Raw genomic sequence first — 13247 nt, 5'->3', positions numbered from 1 at the left:
GAGTCCCGAGAGTTTCAGCTCAAATACTATCATCCTCCTTTGTGGTGATTTAAAAGAGGAGGAAGACAGTGAGGATAGGATCAGAAAAAGTACATGAGAGTGAGATGAAAAGCAAGAAAACAGCCCCTGTATGGATTCTAACCTCAACTGGACTGAAAAACACCTGCAGAAAAATGTTAGTCCCTTGGCATCCATGACAACCAAAACTCACTGGTGTCAACATCTGGTTAAATCTCTTCCCTATCTAAACCCCAACATTCTTTAGCTCCATCTCGAGATTGAGGAAGACACCCAGATGAGGACCTCTATCTGCTATTTGTAAACATGGACAACCAGAGGAATCTAAGCTATGAAAGCTATGGGTTAGGTACTGTTTACACATGCATGCAAACACACCACACTGCATACACACACTGATAACAATGTGGTTCAAACAATCCGCCACTTTCGGGGTGCCAATTTTCACAGCGGGCATGTGCATGCCTGACCGCATTCTTTTTCATGTCTGTGTCAGAATAAGTGTCATTTTTGTGGCACTTCCTCTGCTGAGAATGGAAATGTGTAATCTTGACTCGCTCGGTAAAGATTTTCTTTCACAATGAAGACGGGAGGACACTTGTTGACTGTGTGTAGTAATTATACTGCCTCGCTCTAAGTGCATTCTTTCTTTGTTTTGGATTTCCAGTTGACAGGGCCTGAGAGAAACAACGAAACAACACTTGTGGTTGAGCTGATACTGAGTGGCTGGTTAAAGGTGTGAGGTCAGCTCAGTCAGTTATTACATTTCCAAATTAGATGTAGTCTGATTCATTATGCTGGTCTTTATTACCTTATGGTGAGATTCAAAAGTTAGTTAGTTTACTTACTATTATATCACAATACAAACTTATAAAATAGCTTCACATCATTAAAAAACCCATCGGGTCCAAGGAGTAATTCAGGATTTGGAAAACTTGGTTTTGTTTTTTCCTTTATATGAGTCCAAATGTGCATCCTCCAGACCTACACACTAAGCCTTCAGTGATTTTTGACATACTCACTGAGACATGTTCACAATCATTAAGTCAAAGCAGGGAAATGCGCTATGAGACCAGACTTAAGACCTCCAGCGTTTCCATGGAGATGAATTGAGGTCCCTGGCTAATAACTCAATGTAAAGTATTTTTACAAACGGTTCATGACAGTATTGATTTTTAGGTTATGCGCATGATATGTGCAGGCCAGGGTCTGCTGCATGATGTAGTAGCTATAACAGATATTTTCCCTCTTGAGCTGCCAAGTACAAAATTATTTCAACATTAAAGCTAGAGTTGGCAACTTTTATGAAAAAAAGTTTGTGTCATATTTGCTGAAACTGTAATTACATCCACACACGATGACGTGAGACAGTCTGTGAAAAGAACACCATGTTGTCCCTCTTCCTCTTAGTGCTTCTAATGGCATTTGCTAGAATCCACCATAGCAGGTGGATGGTGCTTCATTTTGGCTTGGATCTTTTTAACATGGCAGCCGGGGGACAAACTTTCTCATTCTACAACTAAACAGTACACTAAAATATGTTCCTGAAAACATTGTAGAGGAAAAAAAGTCATTGTAATATCAGATTCTTGATTCATATTTGATCAGCACTGCCTAGTTTGAAAGTTTGACATAACAGACTCCTTTGCTCTTATTGGTTGTTCACCTTTAAATGTGGTGAATTCTAGCAAGTACCATTAGATGCACTATGAGAAGAAGAAGATAGAAGATTATGGGGTTTTTTTTCACATCTGTCTCATGTGATACTCTGTGGTTAGAGTTACCCGTTGTAACTTAAGAAGAGAAAAGAGGAGAAAAGTGACAAAAGCCAGTTATTCCTGTCTATCTTTGCTAAATATAACAAACCCATCCAAATGGTTTATCCTGTGCATATTCTGTATGGGCATTATCCACCCTCACTCACTCATCAATAATTTGGGTAATGGCAGAAAGTCTGCTTGAGGCCTCTTGTGTGGATTTGGCAGCCATCTGCACTTGCAGACTGCCTAGAAAGTGCCCGTTATGGCCATGAGTCTGAGAGTGTGGTGAAGTTTGGGCTCTTAGATTCAGACATACTGTACTCATGAAAGCCCTGTATCTAATAAACAGTTGGATGTGGATGTCTGTCAAACCATCCATGAGACACTTTGAGCAAAGTCTCACACTCATTCAAACCAGCAGAAGAGATGGCAGCTTCACACACTCCCTTTCTTGCACCAAATGGGGCATATAACACAGAAGCAGGTCTGCCTATAAGTCATGGTCAATTTGCTGCTGATTGTTATCAGAGCCCATAATTACCATGGACCATGTTTTGCTCTCTTTGCCATATTTGCTAGGCTTGAAGATGTTTCAGTTTTTCAATTTCCCTCTGAAAGTTGCCAGAATGACAGTGTTAAAAATTAGCATTAAAACAGGAAGTCATCAAGGAAATCATCTTTTTCACATCCTCGTTCAAGGCTTTATGTATATTGTGTCTACAACCAGCAAAGATCAGTGTTGTACTACTTGAGCCTTGTATCATGAGACCAAGACTGGTCTCCAGAAGGTCATTTTTACTTGGTCATGTCTCGGTCTCAGATAAGAAGGACTCAGGAATTTATTTCTAGACCAGTCAAGACCAATCACCCACACGGTCATGGCAGGGATATCATTAAATTGCCTGTGCAAAAAGGATTGTTGAATAAAGATGGTTAAGGTAAATTCAGCTTCTCAGTGTTGGTTTGTATTTGTTTGCTCATAGAAAATAAAGGAAAATTCTATGTATAAAATTCACCCCTGCAATGCCTTTTGATTATTTTTTTAAGACATTTCTCATAGTACACTTATACATACACACCTACTGTACATGTGGCAATAAAAGAGGTGATAGAGGAGGACTCTTCATTTGTTTTCTGTGGGTGTTTTTATGGGAATGTGGATCTTTTAGATCAGTATGAGGGCTGTCTATAGGCCCGTTTCCACTGAAGAAGTTCCTGGTACTATTTGGGGGCAGGAACTACTACAGGAACGTCCTCTTGCTCGGCCCTCTCAACCGCCGTGTCTCCACTGAGAGAGCAGAGTACGAGGAAGGTTCCTGTAAAGTTACGGGCTCTGGATGTGACGTAATCGTTGCGCGACCATTTACCGGGGCGACGTAGGGACGCTGTTAGCTGTTAGCCCTTAGCGGTGTCTGTAATAACTCACTAAATGGCGGGTGAAAAAAATATTTTTTCCAGCGGATGTCTTAGTTACAACATGATTGAGCTAACTGGAGTAGTTTCATGTCGTATCCGACAACGGGAGGCTTTTAACAGATGACGTCCTGATGTTAGCCTGTTGTTAGCTGTCCCTGTCAGCGGCAGCCACTGATGCTTTCTAGACATCGTGATTTCCCAAAACTGAATTCATACAACACATAGCAACACAAAACTGCTTTGCTAGCTCAGTCATGTTGTAACTAAGATATCCGCTGGAAAAAATATTTTTTTCACCCGCCATTTAGTGAGTTTTTTTACATGGCAGCAGAAGCTATATGAACGAGCTAACCCTCGTCTGCTGAGTTTTAAAAATGCCGGCTATTTTGTCGCTTTCTGTTGACGTCACATCCCGCCTTGAGTATATCCAATCAGCACCAAGTAAATCCCAAGCCCCAGCCAGGAGTCTTTCGGGGCCGTTCTGAGTACCTACTCCGAGGCAGGGACTTGTTTAGCCCCCGTAAAAGTTCCGGAACTCTGTCCTTCAGGGGTGGTTCCTGTGGTGGAGACACGCACCAACGGCCCCGGCACCATAAAATTACCCCGAAGTTCCTGCAGTGGAAACGGGCCTTAAGGTTTGCATGTTTCACATTTTATCTAAGTGTGTCATGCAGTGTGGGACTCCCACTGGTCTGGTCTTGGTCTTGACTTGGTCTCAACCCCTTAACATCTTGATCTTATCTCAGTCTTGACTAAAATACTGGCACAAAAAGAAACTGCAGATTCTAAGTAATAGGAATGTAAGTAGGATGGATCCTACAACAATATTTTGTGACATTTTCAGAGACATTAGATTTCATTCTGACAAGTTATATTATAATATTGGATTGTTAGTAGAGGCTGTGTATTTTCCTTAGCTGGGACCATTTTGATTGAGTCTTAAAATAGCTCCACGGCAACTACAAAGTGGGACAATATAACTGCTGTATGGAAATTAACTGACTAATGACTTGGATGTATGTGAATGAGGAGCCACTGCAAGCTCATTAATTTCAGTCTCAGCATCTCTGGGGCTTTCTAAATGATCCCTTCATCGTGTCTTAATGATGATCTATATGCCAACTCACGCAGCACCTGGGATGCTGCTCACACTTTGAATCACATTTATGATTTTACCTCTTAGCCAGTTTCGGTTTCCACTCCCCTCTGCCCCCAGGTCATACAGGAAGTGATGGTACCCTGCTGGGTAGCAGAGCGTATGCAGGATGCCGGGCCAGTCATCCCACAGAAGGCGGAAGAGCCTTTACATGTTTTCCCCAGAGATATGAAGGGATGACACATGTGTGAAGGATTGTCAGAGAAAGACAGAGGGAGATTTGAAGGGTTGGAGTGGCAGGCTGATAAACGTTAAAAGAATTTACAACATCTGCTGGAGATGGGACCAGAGGATGTTGGGTAATAGTGGCTGCGCAGAAGTTGAGTCACAGACCGCTGCACACCAAATACTGATAGCAGGCATAGGCAGATTAAGACAATAGGTGTGCATGTCTTTGTAGATGTTCTGAGTTTCTTTATATCTTTGCATCTTTGAGGTTGTTTTTTGTGTCCCTTTGTGGTCATTTTGCATCTTTGCAGTCATTGTGTGTCTCTTTGTAGTTGCTTTGCATCTCTTTGTAGTAGTCTGTGTCTCCTTGTAGTTGCTTTATGTCTCTTTGTAGTCCTTTTATGTCTACAGTGGTTGTAGTACCCCTTTCAAATTCAGTGTGAGTCTCTTTGCAGCTGTTTTGCATGTCTTTGTCATCTTTTGCATCTCTTTGTGCACATTTTACATCTCTTCATGGTCATTTTGAGTCTCCTCCTGGTCGGTACACGTCTCTTCAAATAACATTTTGTAGATGAAGGCCAAGAGGGCCCTGACAGTTTGTGCACCTGGGCCTGTGCCCAGTAGGCCCATTTAGTAATCCATTCAGATAGCAGGCCATTCATTCTCAGAGACAAAGGGAATGAACCACCCAGATAAGTGGAGTCAGTGAAGTAGCAGATATGAAAGATGACGATATGCAGTTAAGGTTGGACAGAATGCTTCCGGCCTCGGCTCCTGGAAGGAAAGAGGAAATCCTTTCATAACCAATGAGCCTCCACTTGAGACTAACAATACTGTCTAATACCTGGGCGGCAGATTAATCAGCTCGCTTTATCATTCCCTGACTTTGCTGACTCAGAAGCTATCTTAAATACATAACCTTTAAGTAGCACAACTCTTCAAGTCAGCTGCTTGCTTATGTGTTTCCCTTTTTACAGTTTAGAAATGTGTTGTCCCACCAGGTTTGACACTTCATATAAACTGGCAGTTTTTGCTGAAGCATTAATGGGCCTGTGACACACTCGTCCTAGGGGCTAACTGGCTGACCAGTCAGTCTGTTTGCCTGATTGTGCCCCATTAACCCACCCCCAGGAGAGATCACAAGAGTGAGTTTCTTGAATATGGCCCCATCCCGGCTGCCTCCTAAAGGCAGCCCTCCACCAATTAGGACCTCATAAATAACAAGAAGTATGGGGGTATGTTTGAAATGATAGGGGAGAGGGCAGTGAAATTGTAAGATGGTTAGGAATGTGGTGTGTGTGGTGTAGTGTGGCAAATAATATACACTTTGTGTCAAACTGAATGATGTCCACCACCAGTAAAAAAAGATAAAAGTTTTTCGATTAGCACAAGATATTCATCTTATCTTATTTTTGTCTGAGTGTCCCAGCTATCTGCGATCTTTAAATGACCGGTCTACATTCTTTCACAGTGAAAATTACGCAGCTATCACCTCAGTCATCTAAGCACACACAAATACACACCCCACTCAGTTGAGATGAATGTTTAGATTTTTTTATCCGACTTTTCTCCAAGTTTTCCCGCAGGTTTCCTAAGTACAAAACACTGACGCAACAGATAAGGGTCAGTGGACTGTTTAAATTAACACACGACTAACTTACAGTGACGGCCCAAAACAACATACCTTTCAGTCAGTTACAAGCCAGTAACAACAGCTGCTGACGAATTGATATTGACACAAAAGAGGCAAAACTAAGCTTTTGTGGTTTCATTAAACTCCGAAGTGAGCTGTTTTTTAAGACTGACTTGTTTAAACTGTCTCCATCTCTCATCTCGCTTCTCTCCTCTTCTGTCTCTCTTTACATTCCTGACATGCTTGAGTAGAGTGATGACACGTGCCCATAAGTATGCCGGCTGAGAGTTTAAAGGACTCCTGTGTTTCTCACTCCCCGTGTACCTCTGGGCCTTTAATCAGCACAAGGAAAAACCAAGAGGGGTACTCAATGTTGGATAAATGTGAACTTTTGGTGTTTATTTGTTTCCATATAACAATGATTGTTTCCAACAGGAATGTAAAACTCTATCATATTATACTGAACATATGGGATGTTTAGCTCATGGTGCTCCTCAAGCATTCCCTGTAGCAAAGGGTGTTTTCCCAAAACGCTTCACAGCCCAGCTGCGATAGAACAGGAAATCACACATCTTTTGACAGGAAGTTCCATCGACAAACACACACCAGCAAGGCAGGAAGTCCTGCCAGCTCGGCCAGCCAGGTTCATCCATAAATCTTGACACACAAGCACAGAGTATAACCAGTGATCCAAGCAGACGAAGCTTTGCGTTTCAGTCAGAGAGGCAGCAACTCCTGACAGGATATGAAAAGGTCGAAGGTCAGCAGAGAGCAAGGATTAAGTTGGGATCTGTGTGGGTGGTTTTAGGGGTTTACAAATATAGCAGCTGGATCATCCTTTGACATCGGATGTATCCTCTTCATCTTCAGATGGAGTTGAGATAGGCCATAAAGTGGAGAGGAATTTCCTGGAAAGATGCAGATCACATGTGGTGATAGCTCAGTTTTTTAGCCTTCTTTCTTTCATTCTCTCTTATGCACAGAGAAAGTAAAAGTACTTTAAGGTGACCCCTTAGATGAAATGAATTTTTACTGTTCACACAGGGCTGTTGATCATAATAATAAAAAGATTCCTATCGCAAAGGCCCTTTCAAAGTTATAGCGCATTTGGGAGCTCCTTCGTAATTTTATTTTGACTCGAGTCTGACCAGCTATTAAAGGATATAACAAAACAACCTCTATCAGAGGTGAAGAAATATCTTCCTAAAACTTGTACATCAACACTCACATACAGACCATCTTTCAAAGGCGACGTCACAAAATGTGTTCCACAAGAGCCCAATTTTTCCCAGAAGGTGAGAATAGTAAGACAGACAGTGTGAAGTGTAGCGGAAATGTCAGAAGAAAGACTAATCTGCCTGGGCTTGCCCTTCACATGGCCCGTGGTCTTGAGTAATGAATGGGTCTGTGTGTGTCAGGGTGTACAGTATGTGTGACTACATGTGAGTATACGTGAATAACATCTGTCTTATGCTGCCGTTGGACGACTGATTTTCAGGGTAGGAGGGGAAGTTTCTTGTTAGCTGTAGGAAATATGAGTTAAAGCTGGGCCACAAACAGGAGGCTTCTCCACTTGCTTGTCATGACTTTTGACCTTTAGTCATCCCATTCAAGGTTACACATGATCTGTGGGCTGTGGCGCCAAAGTGCGCCTCTCATTTAGGCCCATTAAAAGAGAACCACCAATTTAACGTTACACTTCTATAAAAATGTTGTTGGACAGTTTTGTAAGTGCTGCAGAACCAGAGATATCATCTGTTAAATTCCACACATTCTTCTTCCTTGCCCAAACCTGGTGCACACATTACCCACAATGCAACTTAACCACCAACAGCTTGGTCAAAGGCTGCAATTCATTTACCTGGGAAGTCAAAGCTGTGAATGACGTCACTCCCGAGTTGATGCTATTCCAGTATACCAAGTTGGAAAACCAAGATGTTGTTGGTAATACCAGTTCTAGCCAGGTTAGCTATCGTTAGCAAAACCAGTTGATCACATAGTGTTATGCTAAATCCTGCATATACAAACACAGCTGCAACATGTCCACAAATAGAAGCTGGACAGGACTGTGCATATGACTGTTTCAATGAGACACAAACAAGACAGAAGTACTAATTAACAATACTTTGCTACAGTTTTCACTACTGCTGCTGCACAGAGCAGCCATTTCAGATTTGAGGTTGGAGTTTATGAGGTTCCTCCAATTTTATGAGTTGCACATTGGACTTCAGGGGGCCTTCCAGTTACAATTTGCGACTTCCCAGTGCAAACAGAATGCACCCAGACACTTGGTTGTGTTATGCTAGCAGCAGTTAACGTAGCCGCAAGCATTGTTGAGGAATGGGCTACAGAGGTCTGGTGAGCCAGTGGTGCAGAAGCCTACTCAAGATCGGTCTTGGTCTTGAGATCACTTTTTGAAGGTTTTGTTCTTGTCTCGGAGTTGAACACATTTTTACTTGGTCTTGTCTCCATCTTAGACAAAGAGGATCCTATTTGGAAAACTGTGGGGCTATCACTAAATTACCTGTTAGAGAAAAGGAGTCAAGTAAAGACTGTTGATTTCAGCCACTTCCTGTTTGTATTCGTTTGCTCATAAAATAAATAAAGTAAAATTCCTTCACATAAAATTCACCTCTGCAATCTACCTCTCTCTGGAGACTTTAAAGGCTTTATAGAACTTTTATCACATACAGTAGCACTCCCTAAGACCTGTAAACAGATGTTGATATGTAAAATCAACAGAATTCCCCTTTCAGCAGGGCAGTACGGAAGAGGAGTTGGGCAAAAGAATGTGTGAAGAACTGGAAGCTCAAGGAGTGAGAGGCTTTCCTGGTCTAAAAGGTAAATTAGCAGTTTGATTTTTTTTTTCATCATCAAAACACATTTATTTGCTTATTTGCCAAGAGTAAGATGAGACGATTGATACCACTCTCATGTCTGTATGCTTCATATGAAGTTAGCATACATCCAGAAGACTGTTAGCTTCGCACAAAGACTGAGAGGAAATAGCTAGCTTGTAGTTTGTTTCATCTCTACAATGATTACAAGTGTAGAATTTACATGCTGTGGTTATACACTCGAAATATTTGCACGCATTAAACAAATTAGAAACAACCTGTTAATTAGTGAGCTTTACAGATGATGGTGTTGATTGATTGTGTTACCTTTGAAAAGTACTTCGTCTTAGCTAAACTAACCGGCTGCTGACCGCAGACTTATATATAACCGACAGATATGAAGATCAATCTTTAAAGCAGATAAGCGTAGCTCTTAAAATGTCGATCTATGGCTTAACTGTCATCCTGTTTTGTGACCTTTATATTAAGGTGATTGGTAGGTTCCAAAATAAAGATGAACTTAAAATAAATCATGCTGGGATTTCCCTTAAAACTTCCCCAGAAAAATACAAAAATATGACTGTCTCTTGTGTGTGCCTAATGGTTAAAAAAGACATCACTACCCACTCTGAACAAGGAAAACAAGCTCTGATATGATGCATCCGTGTATCCGTGGTCCTCTCCCTTATTTCCAGGGTCATCACCTTCTTCTTCCACCTCACCCAGCCCACTCTGACCCCTCCTGCCCTGGATGCTCATCCTGTTTCCTATTGTTTCCTCTTCCCTGCGGACAGGAAATGGCTGGAGCCCACGGATACTCGCCGCACAGGGGGGAGCCGGCAGGAAGTGATCTCACTGCAGCACCTGCAACCAGGAAAAAGAAGAGCCCCAGCAGGGAGGTGGAGGAACAGGCCGAGTGCACTCACACACATATACACAAACAAGTGCCTAACCCACAAACACCCTTTTACTTCCCCTACAGCTGTTGGCACTGGAACCACAACACAGGAAACAGAGTGTGAGCAAAGTTCTCAGACGCACAAGCGCAGCTCCTCTGTGCTCACGTTGTGTCAAACTTACACAGCTTTGACACCAACTGGTGCATAAAGGGTAAAGATAAAGAAACAGTTTGTGGTGAGTCTTTATTTCTACTAGAGCAGGTTTTTCTCTGCTCTCTTGCTCAGACTGAGGCAGAGGTAAATAACTTCTTCATTAGAGCTTTAATTCAATTTGGGGCATGGGGGGTTTCTGGGGAGGAGAGTGTGTGTATATAATTGTGTTTGTGCCAGGGGGATATTCCCCTAAGCACTGTTGATAATCTAAAAAGTTTGAAATTCCATTACCTATTCAGGAAATACATTCCAAGGTCTTATTGATTGTGCAGACGGTCGAATAATTTGAGCTAACGAGGAGCGGCGTCCCGCCTCATCAGGCATCGTGGTGCCTGTGAATCCATGGTTCTGTTGGATAAATGTCCCCTCTGACTCCACTGTCAATGTACAACAGGACATTTAATTATTTCTTCTCTTTTGTGCATCCATCTGCTCAGAGAGCTCATCTACAATCACCTTGTGACATAAAAAGAATAGTTTGACATTTTGGGAAATGTGCTTATTCACTTTGTTGCCACGAGTTTGTTGGGAGCAGTGATACCACTCACCATGCAGTAGATTCACATTGCACACATGTAAGAGTGGTAGCAATCTTCTATTCTATTACTCACTATTATACTTTGTATAGCAGTGTCCTTCCAGCTGTGTAACAGCAGTTTGGGGAAGCCCCCTTCCTATTTCAACATGACAATGCCCCCTTGTATAAAGCCAGATACACAAAGGAATGATTTTCCCAGTCTGGTGTGGAAGAACTAAGACCTTTGGGATGAAGTGGAACACCAACTGTGAGCCAAGCCTTATTGGCCAACATCAGTGCCCAACCTCTTGAATGCCCTTGTGGCTGGATAAGTGCAAATCTCTGCTGCAAGGTTCCAAAATCTCAGGGAAAGTATTTCAAGTGTGAAGAGGATGTTAGAGCAGCCTGTTGATCAGTGTTGGGGAGTAGTAAACTACATGTTATAAAACTACAATTTAAACTACATTTTGCAGTAGCTTGCTGGTAGTTCAGCAACATTCATATCTGCATCGTGACGTGACATGAAGAAGTCAGCTACTGTTTTGCCATTTTTTGTGAGTTAATTTTGGGCAATAAAAGGAAAAGAAAGATTTTTTAGTCTTATTTTCCCCTTGCTTCTCGACTGTAACTGAACCCCCTTTTATCCCAATTAGTCAGAAATATTAATTATTGGTATTGTAGCTCCTTTCACAACAATGCAGACAGACACAGGTCGGTTCTCTCAAACAGGTGTTTATGTGGGCATATCTGTCTCTCTGAAGCATCTCCTTCTTGTCACACCATTGAAAACCAGTGAAAACTATTTCTGAAAATAAACATAGCAGAGAATGCATCAAAATAGTGTACAAAGTGTAACATGACAGAAAAGGAAACAAAATGGTGGTCAGCGTGATCATGGGAAACGAAGTAGAACAAAATACCTCGTTGGCTGCTTGTCATGAAAAGAGTTTCCCAAAGCTCTGAAAGTCCTTCAAACAGCTCTCGGACCGTCTTTCCAACCATTCACTTCAGCGTCAGACATTTACAAAACAAAAAGTCGAGTCTAGCAATACTGCCACATGGTCCTACAGCCAATTTTGCCGTAGCAGCACACCTAACAATGAACTTCAGTTTCGCCACAGAAATACAGATAAGTGTACAATGAACTAATGTCTTAGTTACAACATTGCAATCATGTACATTTTACCCTTTTTACATCAACTCAGTCACACAAGATTTACATTTTAACCTGAATGAACTAAATTATTTATCCATGTATTTATGAAATAATAAACTTGGTTATGCATTGTGCATTTTTAAACTTAACATTTTTAAACAGCACTTTATTTTAGAAGTCATCTGCGTAATCCTGCTTGGTGCAATCCCTACAACTGGACTTTAGTTTATGAAGGCAGGTGTCCGTGAATAGCAGGGTATTTTAGTTTTTTGGTTTATATATGACCCATGATCAAGTGGACACTTTGCAATAAATTAAGCTGAGTGGCATTTTTTGCTGGCATGCAACTTTTTTGTATTATATTATTTTGTATTATAGTTGGTTTGTCATTTTTACAAAGTAGTTTGAACTACTTTTACTTTGCAGCTTTAGTTAACCACACTGTATTCCTCCCTAGGGTCAACGTAACCTCATACAACGATGTTATGACTCTAATGAATTAGAGTCCCGCGAAAGGCATTGTCACGTTACATATTTATAATAGGAAAAAAATATGGTTAGGCACCATAAAGTTACATAGGTTGGATTTAAGCAAGTAGAATTACATAGGCTAGGTTTAGGAAAAGAAACATGGTGGTGCATCATAAAGTTACATAGGTTAGGTTTAGGCAAGTAGAATTATGTAGGTTAGTTTTAGGAAAAGAAACATGGCAGGGAAACGTAAAATTGTGTATCAAGTTTAGACAAGTAAACTTAGGTTACATTTAGGATAATAAAATGTGGTTGGGCATTGTAAAGTTACAAAGGTTAGGTTTAGGCAACTAAATTTATGAAGGGTTTAGGCAAGTAAAGTTACAAATGTTAGGTTGAGGGAAAGATACATGATGAAGAAGTGCCTAAAATAACTCAAAGTCCACTGGTTTCACGCAGTCCCAAACATCAGTCTCCCAGAGGGAAAGTATTTGTTTTGTGACCCATCCACTACCCCAACCTGCCTCTTTATGAAGACTTCTAGTCTTTATACTATGTCCTTACTCCCATCAGCGCATTGGTCATGTGATTGCAGCCATCCTGATGACATGGGTTATGCACAAGTTACTGGCTAATGATTACATGGGTTATATATGAATTGTGGTGCACCACTTTTCACAGATAAACACATCCACAGTGCATGAGAACAGCCTGCTAGGGTAACTTATAGCTGAAGTTCTTTCAGTCTTAAGTAATTGGTAGCTTGCAAAGCTATGTTTTAAGGTATCCTCCCAACACTGCTGTTAATGCTCATGATTTACTCATTACGTAACTCCCTTATAGTATCTGAGTATATGAAAAAAGATTTTACAGTCGAGCAACTGTGACTTAATGAAGTGAATATGTGCTGCCCAGATAGACCTCTTCAATTCGCCCATTAGCCAGTCAATGGGAGTGTGCAGTGTGTGCTGTGTGAGAGTGCAGAGCACGCACTCTGAATATG

The sequence above is a fragment of the Epinephelus lanceolatus genome, chromosome 15 (genome assembly GCF_041903045.1).
Source record: "Epinephelus lanceolatus isolate andai-2023 chromosome 15, ASM4190304v1, whole genome shotgun sequence".
In the NCBI taxonomy this organism is placed as follows: Eukaryota; Metazoa; Chordata; class Actinopteri; order Perciformes; family Serranidae; genus Epinephelus; species Epinephelus lanceolatus.
Note: the sequence above shows the minus strand (reverse complement) of the source record.